Genomic DNA, 17,837 nt, shown 5'->3' on the forward strand with positions numbered 1-17,837 from the left:
GAATACAGCTGTGACCACCTTAACATTTGGCCCTTCTCTTTTCTGGCAAATATAAATTTGTCGATAGATCCATTAGCCATGTACTCATATAACAGCGCGCTGGTAAAGCTTTCATAGCAATACCCCAAGAGACAAACCAAGTTGACATGGTGTACATGTCCAATGGTGGCCACTTCATTCATGAATTGGGCCTTTGTGCGCCTCTACCTATCAAGAAGCTTCACAGCCACTAGAGTGCGTTCCGAAACTTTCCCTTATAGACAACACCATAACCTCCTTCTCCCAACCTTTAAGAGAAGTTGTTTGTAATCTTTTTGAGGCGAGAGAGTGAAAATCTGGTTGGCATTTCATAAGCATATTCCCTCAAGAATTTCTCCACCTTTGAAGAAGAGCTACCAGCAGAGTCTATTCTTCTTCTCTGTGCATAAAACATTATGAAGAATCCCGCTATTGCAATCAGAGCAAGTCCTCCAAAGGAGCAACCTGCGGTGGAATGAAGTGACTGATATATCAGTGTGACCTTCATCCAAGGACAATGAAAATAGTGGAAACCAATTCACCGTGGGGATTAACGCTTAAAACGTAGATATTGAATTCTGAAAGTTTTACCTATTATTATAGCAATTGACATGTTTTCACGACCTGTAAAATGACAATAATGAGTAAGTAATGCTGACAATTGGGAGCAATTATTTCCAAGTTGGTTCTCCGTAATTCAAGTTCCTAATTTGTCTTTACCACTAGTTGTACAGATAAAAGAGAATCACTAGAATCCCTGAAAATATGTGATTGTATCTTAGTAGTTATAGCTTTCCTTATACTAGTCAATTATGGTCCTAAACTATAGGATCTAAATTGTATACAGTGGCTATTTATGCCAAACGAGTATCAGTGAAAAATATTGAAGCCTTTCACACAAACTTCTTGTTTTTGACTTGGTATCAGAGCGAGGTTCTTCACCTCATAGCCTGAATTCTCATATACCCCTCGCATCATGACTAAGGATCAACCCGAATCATCCTCTGTACCAGTTATTCATGTTCAATCAGAAAACCCCAATTTCACCACCAATATCATCCTTACTGAAGTTAATTATGATGTTTGGTCCCAAATCATGGAAATGTAGATCGCAGGGCATGAGAAGCTTGAATACCTCATGGTAAAACACCTATTCCGCAGGTTACTGATGCTTCCTATGCAAAGTGGTATGCTGAAAATCAAAAGGTCAAAGGATGGTTGCTGACTTCTATGTCACCAGAGATTATGAAGCGCTATCTTAGACTGTCTACTGCACGTGAAATCTGGACTGCTCTTGCTAAAGCTTTCTATGATGGGTCAGATGAATCGCAACTCTTTGCACTGAATCAATGGGCATTCTCCACCAAACAGGTTGGTCGTTCTCTTTCCACCTATTATGGTGATCTAGTAGAAATCTTCCAAGAACTAGATCATCGTGATAGGATTGTCATGAAGGATCTCGAAGATGTTGTCACCTATAAAAAATCAATTGAGAGACTGTGGGTGCATATCTTCTTGAATGGACTAGATGCAGACTTTGAACAAATTCGAGGTGAGATTCTCAGAAAGGATCCTGCACTTGATCTTGAAGCAACTTATGCATATGTTCATCGTGATGCCGTTCGCCGAGCTGCACTTCATGGTGAACCTGAACACTCTGAATCCGCTGCTATGGTGGCTCGTCGAGGCAAGCCTTACCAATCACAAACACATTCGAAACCAGATCGCACTTCTGGTCCGCTGAATCACACAACTGACCAAAATCGGTCATCTGGATCACAAAATCATAGCTATGAAATAGGGGTTGCAAAATCAGAACGTGTATGTACTCACTGTGGAGAAACCAGGCATACAAAGTCACGTTGCTATGAATTAATTGGATATCCAGAATGGTGGGATCCTACCAAGGCACCTCGCAAGCGAAATTCAAAGTCAAATCATCATGCTTCTGTTGCTGTGGCTGAGCCCTCCACCAACACCAGTACTACTGAGGAAGCCTCTTCTTTCATTGCTACTTCTGGGAATGTTGGTAAGTCTCTTCATACCTCTGTCCCTGTTAGTCATAGTGAATGGATAATTGATTCAGGTGCCACAGATCACATGACCTTTGACAGTAAACATATTCAGTCCATGAAATCCTCAAACCACCATATAGTGTTCACAAACAATGGTACTCCCTTTCCCGTGGTTGGAGAAGTTTTAGTTTCTCTTACCCAAAATATGAATTTGGAGTTTGTTCTAGTTGTTCCTTCTCTTAATCATAACTTATTATTTGTTGCTCAAATAACCCTCACTTTGAACTGTATTGTGATATTTTGGCCTAACCTTTGTGTTTTTAAGGACATTCGGACTCGAAAGACAATTGGTTATGGTACTAAGGGAGGAAAGCTCTACTATCTTGATCTACTGCCAGCAAGCTCTAATCAGTTGGCTCAAGTTTTCTCAACTAATATGTTTGACACACATCAGAATTCAGAAGTCTAGTTGTGGCACAGGTGTTTAGGTCATGTATCTTTTGGATATTTACAAAAATTGTTTCCAAAGCTCTTTTCTCAATTAAATGTTTCGGATTTTAAGTGTGACATTTGTGAACTAGCTAAAAGTTATCATGTCCCATTTCCCATTAGTATGCATAAAAGTCCTGCACCTTTTATGGTTATTCACTCTGATGTCTGGGGACCTGCAAATACTTCTTCTTTGAGTGGGGCACGTTGGTTTGTTTCTTTTATTGATGATCATACTCGCATGACTTGGGTTTGTTTAATGAAATCAAAGAATGAAGTTAGTTCCCTGTTTCAGCAATTTCACAAAATAATAGCCACCCAATATCAATCAAATATTTAGGTTCTTCGTACTGATAATGGTGGAGAGTTTGTTAATCAAGACTTGAAACAATACCTGAATTTACATGGCATTGTTCATCAGATGACTTGCCCTTACTTCCCTCAACAAAACAGGGTAGCAGAGTGAAAAAATCGTCACCTTCTTGAAGTTGTTCGTGCTTCCTTGTTTGGGGCTCATATGCCTATTAGTTATTGGGGAGAAGCCATTATGGCCGTAGCTTATCTCATTAACCGTGTACCCTCTAGTTCACTACAATTTTAGACTCCCCTTGATGTTCTCCATAATACTGTGAGTGCCCCTACCATACTGAATTTGTCCCCTAAATTTTTTGGGTGTGTAGCCTTTGTGCACCTTCACAAACCCTTGAGAAATAAGCTGGAATCCCGTGCCCTTCAGTGTGTCTTTGTTTGCTATGCCTTGCATCAAAAATGTTATCGGTGTTATCAACCCCCTTCTCGTAAAATTTATGTTACACTTGATGTGGTCTTTCATGAAGATGATATGTATTATTCTGCCTCTGTGTCTCCACTTCAGGGGGAGAATAGAGACGAAATGGAGACATTGCATCATTCTTTGGACTTTGATCTTATAAGTGGAGATAATTTGGACACTAGGGGTGAATGTGACCATCTGGAAACTAGTGATGAATGTCCAAGTGATGGTGACACTGTAACTCACAGAGGTGATTGTCCAGATGGGCAACAAGTTTTGGAGAATGAGGTTCTGGATCAAATGGAAGTGGGAGTGTCGTCTGTGTCTTCCTCCTCTCACAATGTACCACCAAACCAATTGTCTTCTCCAGCCGATTCCATGCCCGAGCCTCAGGTAAACTATGAATCTGAACCTCACTTAAAAATGTTACCAAATCGAGTCACAAGAGGGAAACCCAAAGTTAGCTATGAACCTATTCTCAACTCCAAATCTAAGTATCCCATAAGCAATTATGTATCCTACCATAGATTGTCAAATGAGAGTAAGGCATTTGTGAATCAATTATCTGTTGTAGATATTCCTAATAGTGTGTAGGAAGCTTTGAAAGATCCTAGATGGAGGGAGGCGATGAATGAAGAAATGAAATCTCTTCAAATGAATTCAACGTGGGAAGTTGTTGACTTGCTTGAAGAGAAGATACCTGTTGGATGTAGGTGGGTATTCTCCATTAAATACAAAGCTGATGGAATCATAGAACGGTTCAAAGCAAGACTTGTCGCCAAGGGATATACTCAAGCATATGGAATTGATTATATGGAGACATTCACACCAGTGGCAAAAATTAATACAGTCTGTATTTTACTATCTCTTGCGATGAATTTTGATTGGCCTTTGCATCAATTCGATGTAAAGAATGCATTTCTGCATGGAGATCTCCAAGAAGAAGTATATATGGAGTTTCCCCCTGGCTGTAAGCTGCAGACTAAAGGCAATAAACAGCTTTGTAGACTGAAAAAGTCTCTATATGGCTTGAAGTAGTCTCCTAGAGCGTGGTTTGGAAGGTTCACTAGCTTTATGAGGTCTATTGGTTACAAGCAAATTAACTCAGATCACACTCTCTTCTTGAAACATAATGGAGAATGAATCACAGCCCTCATTGTGTACATTGATGATATGATAGTAACGGGAGATGATCCTGAAGAAAGGAAAGCACTGCAAAAGCAGCTTGCCCACGAGTTTGAAATGAAGGATCTTGGGGAATTGAAGTATTTCCTTGGAATTGAAGTGTCAAGATCAAAGAAAGGTATTTTTTTGTCATAATGGAAATATGCCTTATACTTATTGAAGGAAACTAGCATGGCAAGATGTAGTCCAACTAGCACCCCTATGGAAGAAAATCTGAAGCTAGGTGTGCACCCAAACCAAGTTCCTGCTAACAAGGAGTGCTATTAGAGATTGGTTGGAAGATTAATTTATCTTGCACATACTCGGCCGGATTTAGCTTATGCACTAAGTGTTGTTAGTCAATTCATGCACTCCCCAAGTGAAGAACATATGAATGCTGTTGTCTGGATCTTACGCTATTTGAAGTCATCTCCAGGAAAGGGAATTTTATTCACAAAAGGTGATAGCTTGGATGCTAAAGGTTATACAGATACTGATTGGGCTGGGTCAATTGAAGATAGACTTGAAGATAGACGTTTTACATCTTATAAATATTTGAAGTTGTTTTAATCTTTACATATAAGTGAGAAATAAAAAAAATATCCGTTCCAATTCCAAAACGTACATGTCTATGAGTTTAATTATATTTATAAGATGATGGGCAATATAGAGTTACCAATAATAAAGCCAATTATGAAGTTAGAAAACTATATTCATTATATTTATAGAAGTTTCCGTGTTTCTATTTCTTGCATTTTTGTTTATATAATTTTTACTTGATCATTATTTTTGTGTTTTAGAAAGTTTTTCTCTCATTTTGTGTATATAATTTTTTAAGAAGATTTTTATTATTTGAAATATATTTTTGAAAAATATTTCTTAAAAATTTTAAAATATACCATTTATGCAAATTTAAAAACTCAATTCAATTGATATAAATTTTGAAAACCCAAATTTATTAGGGAAACAAATTTTGACTCCAAATGATGTGAAAAGACTAAAATGATGTAAAGAAATAACTAAAAAAGGAAAAACATAAAAGTTTTAGGTTATAATCCTAACTCTCAACTGAAGTAGTAATTCCAGTAAAACAGTTGGTTTCTGGGTGTTTTAGTTTCATTGGGTCTTAAAATTTCACAGAAAGGAGTCGAACGTAGTAGTACTACACTACAGTGGAAATGGACTTCAGCGCCGGATTCCCAGCTGAAATAAACCTAACAAGTAAAGACTATGTGTGGAACCAGAAACTTGATTATGAAAGTGTCCTCTTCAGATGTCGATCCTGCTTTGAGACAGGGCATCTAGCCAAAAATTGCCCAAAAGCATCTGAGAAAAATTTTGCTAGAAAAAACCACCACAGATCTACATGGTGGGAAGGAGCACAAAAAGAACACTACACTGTCATCAAAGAAGAATATTCTAGAGAAAACTCTGAGTCACAAGAAAGCAGGGAAGAAATAAACAACTCTCAAGACAAGCAAGAAGAAATCCCACCCCAGCAAATCAACAGTTATGAGGATTCGAATAACTCAGAAAATAAATCTTCATTTAATAGCAAAGCAGATCCCCCAGACCCAACTTCTTCTCCGACTATCTTCAAAAGAACGAACACAATAGATCGTGAAGCTAAGACACCAATGTTCCAAGAACCAGAAGAGATGAAGAAGATGCAAGATAAAGGAAGTTGGAAGACCGTAGAGAAAAAAAAGAAAGCTACAACACCAATCTCGCCAAGAAAGACAAGGAGCCAGACAAGTAAAAATTAAATTGTAGGTCCGATAGACCAATTTGGTCTCAGTGGACGTTAACCACCATCATCATCATCATCATCAACAATGATCCTATAGGATATCTAGTTTTTAGAGAATTTTTTATAATTTTAGTGGTAAGTTTTTAAAGATTAATTTGAGAACATAATGCAATAATTAAGTGAGGAGATTTGGTTCCTACCGATCTTAACATCCAATCTTATACAAAATTATGTATACTTGAAAACTGCTCAACAAATTTCTAGTTGAAAAAAAACCATCCCAAAATCCAAAACTTAACAAAACACTCTCTCAATCACCTCACAACCATTTTAGCATATATATATAAGGCACGATTTCTTCATTTGATAGGAAAAACCCTCCCAAAGCTTAACAGAACACTCTTTCAATGACCTCGCAAAAATTGAAGTATATATATATAGATATATAAAAGAAAACGTTAAAAGAATACATACCGTGGCCGGCGCATTTGACGGTACGGGGTCCATCCTTACAATGGCAGATGAAGGGTTTACCAGCAGTTAAATCAGAAACATTGTAACCACATATCCCTCCACTTGATTCACATGATCTGCAACTTGTATTTCTCATCGTATCATTGGAAACCCATTTCATTCGTCCCACCTCAACAACCGCTTGTTGCATTTGACGGTACGGGGTCCCTCCTTACAATGGCAGACGAAGGGTTTAACAGCAGTTAAATCAGAAACGTTGTAACTTGCTTCACATGATCTGCAACTTTTATTTCTCATTGTATCATTGGAAACCCATTTCATTTGTCCCACCTCAACAACCGCGTGTTGCATGGTACATCCACGGACATACCCTGCAACTGGTTTATCCCAAGGTAAAGAGTATAGACAGTAGCATTACATCGCATGATCTGCCCCTCTTTTACAGATTTATTACACTTTAATACATTTAGATTCCACTTGGTTTTACTTGTAATTCTAAAGTCACCGTCTGCACAGCCGGAACTTATGTCGATGGGGTCATCTAAAAGGTGACAGCCCTCGTTCTTGAAAATAATGAGGCCGTTGACATCAGGATAAAACATCAGTATTGTGTACCTTCGGTTATGAATCGCAATTGATGGACTGGAGTTTTCGACACACGTGATCTGAAAACCAGGGAGACCGTATCCACGGTTTCCTACAGCGAAAGGATACGTGATATTCATGTCCCCACATGTACGACCTGTTGTTTGGCAATATTCATATTGCGCGTCGAAGCACAGCAAGCCGGGGATCACGAGAGAGGCACAGCAGGCAGTAACGATGAGGATGAAAAGGCCTGAAGGTCTGAAGGGAAGAAGGCAAGCAAAAAATAAGTCCATTGGGAGAAGAAGTTTGAACCCCAAACGTAACAAGATCGGGCAATAACAAAGCGGACGCAGTGTTCGAATGGTTTAGTTGCATTGTTTTTTTTTTTCCTTTTTTTATTCTTTCGGTTGACAGCAAGATTTCCACATTAGAGAACTGTGGGGCCTTCCTCGATTTGTCTGAGAGATCGTAAATTAGTCATATGTTGTCGATGGCGCACCATCCTCCATGATCTCGACAGCTCAAAATCAAAATCTTAAGAAAATAAATCCATCGGACTTCATAGAGACAAAATCGTCACAGGTCAATTAAACTACCTGCCACGAGTACCTGCCATTGAATTATATGCTTAGAAATGGTAAGGTCAACTGGACTACCTGCCACACAGTTGGCATTTAAGTATAAGTTCAACAGAGTACGGCGGGCTTAAAGTCAGCATCCTGCTATTCTCGCGATTTATTTGAGGAAGTATAAAAGAAAACCGTAGTATAAAAAAATCACAAATTACTCCGAAAATAATGGAAATTTTGGGAAGATTATAATAAAATTTGACAGATTTTTTTTAAATTTTGGGTTACCTTCGTCAAATTTCAGGGTTTTGGTTGATTAGGGATTCTTGATGGCCCTGAATCCATTTCCACTATAAAACAATTATCAATTCCAACAAGAAATCTGTGTCCGAATTTGTAACATGCTAATTTAAATTTAAGTTTAAAACGAAGTAATTTAATTTTATTGGTGAGGTAGTTTTTGAATTTCAAATTTTATATTTTTATAAAGAGAATAGCTTTCCAATTTAGTAAATCGGGTATTTGTTTGAACATTTTCCCATAAAGATAAAAGCTTTTGTTATGGATAAGTTCCACAAGTGTACTTGGGAGAAGGAGCTAGGGAGAAAGAAAAAGATTATATTGAAGCTAAGTCACATGACACGAGGACACGAGACACGGAGGACACATAAATACAAATATTCAACACGAAAGGCAGCGACTTGGAAACAGGACACAGGGGACACCTTATATATATATATATATATATATATATACTGAAATATAGTTTTTTATCCATATTAAATTGCAGGTTGCAGCTTATCTAATCAAATTAAAATATAATTACTTATCAAAGTTCATAGTTCACTTAAAAAAAAAAATAGAATCAAAATTTACTATTTAGAAATTAGAATGTGATATGCTTGGTCTTGATTCCTGAATATTCAATGTTCATTGTTCATGTACAACTTACAAGCACATAAGAAAATAACTAAAGTCTAATCCTATTGATTTCCTCTGCCCCTTTTGTGAGAAAATGCCACAACTTTCCCTTTCCCTCTAGATGTAGATGCTGGTGCTGGTGGAGTTGGCAGTGGAGTTTGCTATGCTCTAGAAGCTGAAGAACTAGAAGTAGGAGCTATAGGAGGTAGACCATGTCCTCTACTGGTGGCTGGGGTAGCCGGGTAGGTGGTGTCACCTGGAAACATTACAATCTTCCAATCCTGAAATTCTGAAAAATTGATAAGTCTGTTGCATTTTGAATGAAATCTAAAATTCTACTTTCTCCATATGAAATCCAATCAGGTCGGAACCACTCTCAAACGTCCTGAGTCATTTCATGGTAATGTTAATATTAAGGAGAATGTCACTTTTACTTTAAGAATTTAACATTACCATGAATAGCATATCAATACTAGGGCCTAGACTTGATCATTAAGCTGCCCCACTCAAAAATTATTTGTTTCTTTCAAAAAAAATTGCAGCTTATGCAAGCAACGTTTTCTATCAATGGAATACGCGTTTTCCAGATGCAGCACATGACGAAAACCGGCGAATACGTTTTACATTATACAGGACACGATAAAAAACGTTTTCGACACATTTTAGGGCCGTTTTTGTGTCCGACACGTAAAATACGGGACACGGGACCTTGGAGGACGTGTCCTGTGACTTAGTATTGAAGTGTTTAATCGCACTTATAATTATCATCAAAAAATGTACATAGAGGCCACTATTTCTTGGAGAGTCAAAAATCTTATTCTCATTAACTCAGTTGTGAAAAAAAGAGCTAGAAAAGGCCAAAAGAAGCATGGGAGGAAAAAGCATGTATTTTTTGTTCTTCTAGAAAATTGGAAAAAAACACTTCATTTTAGAATGCGAGGCCTTCAAAGGGCACTGGAAAAGGCCGAAAGAAGTGTGGGAGGAAAGAGTATGTATTTTTTGTTCTTTTGAAAAAGTGGAGAAAAACACTTCATTTTAGAATGCGAGGCCTTCAAAAACAACAGGGAAAGTTATACAGATATTATCGATAATCTATTTAGCTAGAGTTTGTCCAGAAGTTGAGAGTGTTTATTGTGAGGCTTCACATGAAAAGGGTTGTTGTGAATACATCAACCAGATGAATAAGCAATCTGTCAAATAGACGACCTCTAACCTAATTTTCTTTCTTTCTTTCAACACTGGGTATTTTTATTATTATTTAAAATAAACTTAAAAGTAATAAAAAAATGTGCTATAATATAAATAACAAGGAAACATGCAATATTTAAATTTAACTATTTTATTTATATATATATATAGATGCCAATATATCTTTTTTATTATATCTTTTTGAGTATTTTAATTGGTTTATCAATGTGTTATGTATCAAGAGATTAAAAAATAATAATAATAAAAATAATATTAACTCAAATGGAAAAATAATAGAAAATAAAATGTAATAAAATAAAAATTTGGCTCAATTCAATTGGTTATATTGCAACTTTGTTTTTATTAATATAATTATAAACATTTCTTTTAGAAAAAAAAAAAAATCAAAATAAACATAGCATGATATTTTAAAACTTTATGTTATTTAATTAATAACCATATAAAAACATGATAATTACCACACATTCTTTGTTAAGTGAGAGACTAAATCAAAGTAAAAGTTGTAGCAACCCATGGTATGAATAACCCATGGTATGGGACACATGGTATTGTGATGGAATTTATTTTATAGGAGTGTGAGTAAAATGAAGCCGGTGAAAAAGAAGAGAGTGAAATATAATATTTCATTATTATTGTAATAAAAAATCTCTAATCCTTTCCACTTAATTTTTGGGGTTTTCCACTTAAATTTTGTGTCTAGTTTATGAGTGAAATTTTATTTTTGCTATCTTTTATTAACCACTGGTATTAGAGTTGCATGTTCTTATTATTAATGGTCTCAACTAGGTTTTCTTTAACAGTGTAGAGACTATAAAATAAGTGATGTGGTGTAACCCGGTAACCTCAGGGGGTTAGAATTTTTTTATACAAATTACCCACAAATAATTATCCAATTCAAAACTCCACAATTCCTCATTAACCATTAGATATAATGTTCATTAATACATAAGTAAATTGCAGTAAAAGCAGGGAGTTAGAATTTTTTTATACAAATTACCCACAACTAATTATCCAATTCACAACTCCACAATTCCTCATTAACCGTTAGATATAATGTTCATTAATACATCAGTTGCATAACCATTAAACATCAGTTGCATAACCATTAAGTAGCATTTCCCTTCGCATAAGCACATATTCTTAGAGGACAAAACACTAAGACATACCTTTGAAGGGACTAACTAAAAATTTACATAAACTTTATCAAAAGAACTAGCCCCTTAGCTATTAAATGCATGCAAATATGTAAAGCATTCTACACAATTTGTTGTCTCTTCCTGCATGCGAATGTATATCATTTCTAATGAAAGCTAACACAAACCTTGTGTGCATACACATCTCATACAACAAGAAGCTAAGATAACAGTTATTTTACCATAACAATAATCACATATCATTTTCCTAAAGAAATATGGCCCAATAGTTCTTCTAACCATACAAAGAACATATCTCTAGAACACAATGACTATTCTTTGCGTATCCAATAACTTATCATAAGAGCCCTCCTTTAATGTATGCAACACATATTTCCTTTTCTAGAATTCTATCAACATTTCATGTAAACAATTACATAATGCTTTCTTAAAGGCAGTCATTATAACCTCATTTCTCTATCTTACTATATGAAGGTTTCTCATGCTTCCTTTTCAAGAAATTATTATAGATATCCATATTTTGCATAAAAATAAAGATACAATAACAAGGTTAACTTACCCTTTTATGCATTAAAATCAAGAAATCGACACAGCTCGTCTAACAAGACAATCTTTCCAAGAGAATTATTATTTTCAAGAAAGTTAACATAATCACTTTCTCTATGTACACACAACATCATATTTCCAAAGTCACAATAGTTACCCATATGTGCAAGCAATATGTGTTTTTAACACAACTACTTTTACTTCAATGCACATAAACTTTTCATGAAACAAGTATGGATTCTGGTTCTTTATGAACACTATTCATATGTGTCTTCTAAGGAAATAATCTCTATTGTTGTTTTCAAGAGATCTCCCATAAAGTCATTATTTTCATACATGAAGTATGCACACTTTTCTAAAATGAAACTATATTTATGTGTATATAAAACATACTCTTTCTTCAAGAAAGTTAGAAATGAATATCTATGTGCCTAGAAGCACATCATTAGCTATTTCTATCATGCATGTAATGCATAATTATTTCACTAGAAACTTAGAAACTAGCTAGAATCACAATGCAATTAGCATATATCCCTTTTCAAGAACTTTTATTAAATAAAAATGCATATTTTAATTCAAAGAAAACTTGGCCACTTTTCACACTATGTCCTTAAGAAATTTATATGTCTCACCATCTTTTCTCAAGAAGATATTTTGGCTATATTTAGCAAGGATTTTATTCCAAAAAAAGGACAAGAGAACAAGCATTTCACACACAAGACTCACATGTAGTCTTTCTAAGAGGATCTACATATTTTTCTTTATAAGAAAAACTACTTGTTTTCTTAGCCTTTAAGTCCACACATTTTTCACATTCTTCTTTGCATACTATTATGCATTTATTATCTATACTTGGTAAGAAATCCTTCAAAGAGATATTGTAACATACCCCAAATAAAACATACTTATATTTTTCTTCAAGAAAGTGGCAAGTTACTTATCTTATGCATGGGATTGAGTGTCCAACAGTGAAGGCAATGCCACCTCTGTGATTAAGCGACCCCGTGAAAAGCAAAGAATTGCGTTGCAATGGCACGAATTTATCACTATCGAACTACAGGGTTCTGCAACCCCGTCTTTAACTTCTTGGAACCTGTCATTTGTGGAAGAAGATGTGGATTGAACCTAAGACCATACAGCCAGCAAGGCAAATGCTGCCATTGAGCCATGATTATCACGATGTGTGCCTTAATCAAGTCAAACCCTTCGCTTCGTTCTCGAAATCAGAAAGCAGAACCAGTGTGGTAATCCCTAGGTCAGTTTGTAGGCGCTCTACAATATCATGGGCCAGAAGCATCCTCGTTTCTGACCTACCAGTGCCCTGCATACTGCACCGCACAATTCATTTAAAGCAATAGTACAGTTCTCGAATTGCATCAAAGCTACAAGAGCGTTTTGAATGTGCATGACAAAGCAAGACACCCCAAAATAAAAGTCGTTGCCTAGAAATTCATGCATCTCCCATGAAAGAAGCGTTTCCTTTTTTTAAGATCTCCTTTCTTGATTTCCCCTCAATCAGTTTCACAAGAATCAAGAATCAGTTTAATAATTGATTCATAATTTTAAAATTACTTTTACGTCGAGTTATTACGATAGGGATCATGTGGAAAAGTTGAATGGACCAATTTCACCCTATGTAAATCATAAATAGAGCATATAGTGATTCTAGAGGATAAGTATTTTGCAATTAAAAAATTGACAAGGAACCATAACAATCACAAATAAAATTTGAATGTCATTAGACAAAATGACAAAAACTATATATTTGAATGTAATCCTTGAATACACTTTAAAAATAATTTTATTAGTCTATAAAAAAATTATATTTTAAAATAACTTTATTGATCTAGAAAAACTATTTAACTAAATAAGTTTTAAGAATATAAGATTAATAATATTTCACAGTACCTTGCATTATATTATTTCTATAGGACTATCTAACCTCCTAGAAACTAGCGAAAGAACCTTTTAGTAAGTTGTTTTTCAATTAATTTTTGCAAACTATGTAGCCATCATTCTAACATTATTCAATTTGATACCTTACTAGATAACCCATATTATCCTTTCTAAGTGTATTTAGAAAACATAAAATAGATAGAATCAAATATACTTTACTAATAAAAAAAATGAAAAGCCAATGCAAATAGCATATGGATATTTTTTACTTAGTTTTTCTTAATTATAATCTTGATTTCTAGGGTTTTCAAAAACCTTTCTTCTTATCTTTTAGAAGTATCAATTTATTAAGTTATGCATTAAGGTTTCTAAAACCCAAATGGTAGAAAAACATTGAAAACATTAGTCCAAAAGAACTAGAAATATTTCAAAAAAGTTAAAAGAATGAAAAACATTAAAAACATTAGTCAAAAACACTAGAAAATATTTTAGAAAGTTAAAAGAATCCACGTTCGCGTGGTGAAGTCTATTTAAATGAAAATGGAAGCACATGGGACCACTTTTAAGAGTCATAATAATATTGGCTAAAATATGAATTAATTAATTTCTCTCTATTTCATGTGACAAAAACTCTTAATTAAAATTTAACAATATTCTCAATCTAGAATTTGGAAGATTTTTTATCAAGAATCTGATAAGAGAATCTTTACTCCGGAGGGGAATAATTTATGAGAGTATTAAATTATGGTTATATTAACTTTCATCGACAATGTTTTGTTGAGAACTTTAAATTATTGTTGGACTTAATATACTCTGTTGAAAAATGTAATTAGGTTAGATCTTCATAATAACATGTGTAATTATGATTTTATGTAATTCATGTAAAGAAGAAAATAAAATTATTTTTGTTTTGTAATGTTTGAGTCATGGGTTTCATGCCCAATGAATTTTATTTTATAGTGAAGGCTCCCATTGTGAGTCTTTAGGATTGGTCATCAAGTCATAAAGTCTATTGAGTCAATGCCAAAGATGGAAGATCCAAATATGTAATTCATTGTAAAAGAAAAAATGTTAACCTTCCAAGATCATGTCACAAGCTCTCTTTGAAGTCGTCGTGAGGAGGATTCTAGTAGGACATGTCGACCTAGGCACTTATTCAAGTCAGCTTATTTTGATGGGCTAAACACTATATATAAAGCAACTCGGCCTCCATTTGAAGAGAGAATTTCAGACAAGCAAGAAGAAGAGAAATAGAAGTGTGAAGATCTCCAAAAGAGTCCCATTACCAAGCAAAGTAAGGAGGATCATCACTGAATTATTTTTTGATCTATTTTTGGGTTAGTACACTCCACACGTGCAAGGATTTAGTGATGTCTACTGCAAAAATGACTGAGATACCACAGTCATATTGAGAGGGAAGATTTTGGAGAAAACAAGGTGATTCTCAAGTTGAGTTGAAGGAGAAAGAGTCTTCATCTAGAGAGAAGGGAATCAAGGTGTTACTCTCTCTCATATGATACATCTAGGGTATCCGAATTAGGGTTGAGAATCGTAGAGACCAAGGGACCAAAATCCAAAGGATAGCCGAAATAGTGAAAGAAGTAGGAAGTCTGACCATCGTTGACTTAAGGAAGAAATCAAACTAAGAATGCTTGTGACTTGGTCTTGGAGACATTGTGTTGTCAAGGGTCTTAGCCTTAGTATTCGTCAAATTTAGTATGTATAAGAAGAAGAATTTGTTTGGGTTTCCCTCTCGAGTTGGAGAGGTTTTGGCCCTGGATGATCACCTACAATTTGTGTTTTTGTCTCTTTATTGTTTATGCTTTGGTAGTTGTTTGATGAAGAACACTATAGTAATCTAAGAAAAGAAAAAAACCTAAGAACAAGAAGAAAAAGGTACTCACAAGCAATTATCATTCAAGAGAAATCTCCTTATACTAATGCCCTAGATTTCTCCACATGGTATCAGAGATAAGGTAACAAGTCAAGGAAGGGAAGCTCAATAAAAGACACTCAAGGAGAAAAGTATCAAGCACATCAAATTTTGAGAAAAGTATAAGGACATCAACATGTTGAAAAGCAAGGGAGGATTGGGAACATCGTCTGCGTTACCCTCTAACATTTGAACAATCCTATTGATACAAGGGCGATATGTGGATCTGTATTGAGTGCACTACAGTCCAATTTTTGTGAGTTTCCTCACCTTCTCCTCATCTTCATCTTCTTCTACTTACATCTCTCCTCCTCTTCCTCTCAATATCATCCCTAACTCCCCACTATCAAGTATCTTGAAAGCGCAGTGAGGAAACTAAACTGACTCAAATGGCTGGCCTTCCAATCGATGTTATTTCTTCCCCCAACAATTTTTAGCAAAATCATTCCAAAACTATGGACTTCTAATTTATCAGTGACAAGACCTGCATCTCCGTCATAGACCTTTGGCACAACATATCCCGATGTCCCTCTCCCACCGGTCATGGACACATGGTCTTCACCTTTCCCACACAGTTTTGCAAGATCAAAATCACAAACATTTTATGTGAACTCAACGTCCAGCAATATGTTGTGAGGTTTGATGTTAAATTATATGATGCTTTTTGTTAAAATAAGATAATTACTCCTCCATAAGGAGTTGGTTAAACTTAGAGAGTCCGTTAAGTTAACTGAGTGTTGAGTCAAGTCAAGTTAAGTGATAGACGACTTTTAGTGTGTGGTTGCATGTGAATGGATGTCAAGATATTTTAGGCAAGTCGTTATTCAGAAAAAGATAAATACCCTTCATCGGGTTCATTGTAAGTATCATGTTTTGTGTGATCAATAAAAGAGCAGCAACTCGTGTTTATGTGTAAATTCACGTTTTGTCTCTTCTTCCTTTCCAACAAATTAATATTTGAGCGAGGCAGAACAGATTAACAGCGATCTATGTGAGAGGAGAAACATGTTTTTTCTCATGGTGTTTGAAAATTAATGTATCCTATAGTGATATACAAGGCATTTTAATGCTCGAAGGCGTAACATAGAGCTGTGTTACAAGTCCTGGACTTACGTTATTTTCCATGCACGCAGATTCCGTGAATTTTTGAAGCGGTGATGCTTTAACGCTCTACTCTCGATCGTGCACATCGTTTATTGCATACCATTCTCACGAGAGGGGTGTTAATCAACAAACAAATTGAAGTCAAACGTCTTAAAACTCGTATACCATCGTCACATTCATATAGGTTGACTTCATATACGTTGAGTGGGAAGATTTATTAAAAAAGGAGCCACATAATTTTTTTTTTAATTCGTTGGAGTGTTATATAAAGGTTTTTGTTCTTTTTTATATAAAGATTTTTTAAAAAGATTTATTTTATATATAAAAAATTAATTTCAAGAGATTTTCAAAAGGGTTTTTGAAAAAGTTTTTTTTTAATAAAAATTTAGGGTTTTATTGAAAAGAGTATTTTTCAAAAATCTTATAAAAGGATAAATTTAATGTTTTTTTTTTTTAAAGAGAAAATTTTGGATAAATATGGCTTTCTCAAATTTCCAGCTCCAATTTCTACTATTTACAGGGAAATATTATAATGTGTTGGCCATTAAGATGGAGACCATGTTGCAGGCACATGATGTTTGGGATTATGTCTAGTTTGGGTTTTCAAAATCTAAGGATGAAGCAGAAGCATAAGCTCTCAGTAATACAGAGAGCGAACAATGGAAGAAAGATCAGAAGAAGAATGCACAAGCGTTGCGGCTTATCAAGCAAGGAGTGAACCAAGCAGTGTTCCAAATGATTATGACCACATCTTTAACAAAAGTAGCATGTGATACTTGGCAACAAACTATACAGGTATGGCCATAGTCAATACTGTAAAGTTGCATAATACTAGGAGAGATTTTGAAAGTCTGCAGATGAAGGAGACAAAGGACATTGATTCTTTCATGAATCAGGTCATAACTATCGTAAATCAGTTAAAGATTTATGGTGAAGAAATTAAAGATCATATAGTGGTTGAAAAGATCCTCAGATCTTTGTCTACCAAATTTGATGTTTTGGTAGGAGCCATAGAAGAAGCCAAGGATTTGGCATCATTGACAGTTGATGAGTTGATAGGATCACTTCTATCACATGAGGCAAGGATACACAGAAATAAGGATTCCACTTTAGAGAACGCTTTCAAAAGTCAAGTTTCTATTTCAAGAGACAGAGACGGAGGCAGCAGTAGAACGAGAAGCATAGGACGAAGTGGAAGAGAGATGGCTGAGAAGAGAATGAACTTGAAAGTGGAA

This window comes from Pinus tabuliformis, chromosome 4_1, assembly GCF_031772625.1.
Source record: "Pinus tabuliformis cultivar Carrire ecotype Pingquan chromosome 4_1, CPIR1, whole genome shotgun sequence".
Lineage (NCBI taxonomy): Eukaryota > Viridiplantae > Streptophyta > Pinopsida > Pinales > Pinaceae > Pinus > Pinus tabuliformis.